Source organism: Benincasa hispida, chromosome 2, assembly GCF_009727055.1.
Source record: "Benincasa hispida cultivar B227 chromosome 2, ASM972705v1, whole genome shotgun sequence".
Classification (NCBI taxonomy): domain Eukaryota; kingdom Viridiplantae; phylum Streptophyta; class Magnoliopsida; order Cucurbitales; family Cucurbitaceae; genus Benincasa; species Benincasa hispida.
Genome location: NC_052350.1, coordinates 55291631 through 55294306, shown reverse-complemented (window position 1 = coordinate 55294306; position 2676 = coordinate 55291631). Strand labels below are relative to the sequence as shown.

Sequence of the window (2676 nt, the reverse complement as noted above, 5' to 3'; positions counted from 1 at the left end):
ATTGGAAAGAATTATAGATCACGAGAAGAAAGAAGTGATGAGAAATTAGAAAAAGAAAAAAAAAAACAAATTTAAGTTGATATTCAAGAAAACAAAATATTAAGAAAAATAATCAATGAAGCTCACAACAATTATTCTGTCATTAAAACCTTCTAAACGATTTGTAGATGCACGCATGCACGTGTCATTAAAGCCTTAGATAACAAAATTATTCTTTACCAATAATTTTGTTCATTCCTTTAGTTATACATAATTAATGCTATTATCATTTTAGATAACTTTATAAACATGAAACCAATGTTATGTTTTACTTCAACAAAACTTGATTTCATATTTTTGGTACTAAGGAATTTGAGCTTTCTCTCGTGGATTCATAATTAATCTTTTGTTATATTTTAACAAATATCTTAGTCCAAAATTTCAATCGATTAATGAAGGAATTTCAAAATATATATTACAAATAGAAATCTATTTAATGTTATATATAAGTATATGGCTATTTCTCTAATTTTTTTTTTTTTTTTTAAAAACTACATGGATATAAGTTTTTTTTTTCCTTTTAAAAAAGAAAAGAAACATTAAAGGTATATATAAAAAGAGACTTAATTTACCTTGCTACTAATTAATTCTAAAGCTAGAACAATTATTTAATGTGTCAATCGTAACGTATATGTCTCATAATAATCATGAAATATAATGTTGTGTTACTTCAATGTGAAATAATTAATATCTAAAGTCTCGACATCTTTTAAAAAGTTATTTATTTAATTCATTGTCGATTTTTTATTTTATAGTATCTATTGACTTTTTTCTTTTATTGGAATAAAATAAAATTAGGAAAAAGAACATACATGACATGTAAAGATTAGATTAGATATATATAAACAATGGATAGATTGTAAATTGTACGAGTAATAGTAAAAGCTCGATTACATTATCCGTGCAACAAATTAAAAGAAAGCAATAGAAAACTTATTCCAATCCTTTGAATTCCTTTGCTCACTTACTCTAAATTTCCTTCAAAACCTTCCTTTCCCATGTCTTCAAATCCAAACACATCTTGCATCTTCATATAATTAAAAAAAATAAAAATGGTTTAACAGAAAGAGAGAAACATTTTAATATTTCTACTTGGATTGACTTTCTAAAGTATTCAAAAGTCAATCCAAATAGACGACGTCCTTAAGTGTATAGAAGAGATTAGTCGTCAAACCTCAAAACGTCAATCAAAGTTGACAAGAGGATCGACATTTCTTGTTACACATTCCAAAGCATTCCGCATCTTGTTTACTTTTTACCAATGTTTTCAAAGATATTTTCCAAAAACAAACAATTTTTTTTTAAAACTTAAAATGGTAGTTTTAATTTTTTTTTTTTTAAATTTGACTGAAAATTTAACTTTTAGACTTAAGAAAGATACAAATCTTTGTAAGAATTGATAGAAAATAAACTTAATTTTCATAAACTAAAAATAAAATTAAAATGATTACCAAAATCGGGCCTCATATATCTTGTAAATTATTATCCTTTACGTTTGAATATAGTTGATAATCGTAAGGTTACTTACCTTCTCCTCGATGATCCAAGACTCTGAATTTTTGAGAGACAGCTTCTTTAATTCTTGGAAACTTGCCTAGAATTTTCTCATTCACAATTCTTAATCCTAATCGAAATTGTTTAGATTACAAAAATCTTAGCTACAATGTCAGACACAGGTTCAGAACTAAGAAAAACAAAAAACACCCCATGTTTTAATGATCACACAAAACCCTTAAGAAGAAGGAGAAGAAAAAGGAGAAGAAGAAGTTGGAGAAAGAGAAGAAGAAGAAGGAGAAGAAGAGCAAACCCAGATGTGAAATGAAGAAAAAAAACATATTTGTTTTTGGTTTTCATTTTTTTGGCTCTGTATAAACATTTTTTGACTAAGTAGAGAGTGGAAAAAGGGCAAAAAAAGAAAGGGGAAAAAAAGGAGGACGATGTAAACTTCAAAGAGGTGTTTATACAGAGTCAATAAAATATCGCCAAAAAATGAAAACCAAAAAATGTTTATACAGAGTCAATAAATATCACCCAAAAAAAAAAAAATGTTGGGCTACTCAGTCAAAAAGGTGCTTGGAGGGAATTGAAATTTTATACAGAGCCAAAAAATTCAAAGGGTTTAACTTTTAAATAGATGTTTTCTATCACATTTTCCCTCTTTTATATCAACACACACCTTTTTTTCTTCTCTTTTTCTTTTTTCTTTTTTGCCGTTTCCCCCCCTTTTTTGGATACTCATTTCACACCAAGCTTTCCTTGAAATTAAATAATTTTTAAGTTTATCTTTCTTCAATTAACTTGTTTTTCCAGCCAAAAACAAGTTACACGAAATTGTCGGCAGCGCGTTCGGCTTTTCTCTCTCAGTCCGCTTCAGCTCTCTCAGGCGGCTCCGTTTCCCTTCAGTTCAGACGGCTTCTCCAAGGCGGCTCCGTCTCTCTTCAGTAAAATGAGTCGCACCAATTTGGCCCTAATTTTGGAGAAGATGGATATAATTACAAAAATACCACTATCCATAATTACCAGAATGCCCTTGGGCTTTTAAATTCACCAAAACCCCAATAAAACACACTTAAATACCTACCTTGTGCTGCCAACATAATTAAATTCTCCAATCTTCCTATCATCCAGATTTAATAT

At 28.6% G+C, this 2676-nt stretch overlaps 1 long non-coding RNA gene across 1 annotated transcript; it reads right to left on the bottom strand.

Annotated features, from left to right (window-relative positions):
- Positions 1–870: 870 nt before the first annotated feature.
- LOC120071785 lies at positions 871–2455 on the bottom strand. The gene is made up of 2 exons (XR_005480344.1): positions 1568–2455; positions 871–1066 (listed from the first exon to the last, which is right to left on the bottom strand). It is a non-coding gene; the product is annotated as an uncharacterized LOC120071785 (long non-coding RNA).
- Positions 2456–2676: the final 221 nt, after the last annotated feature.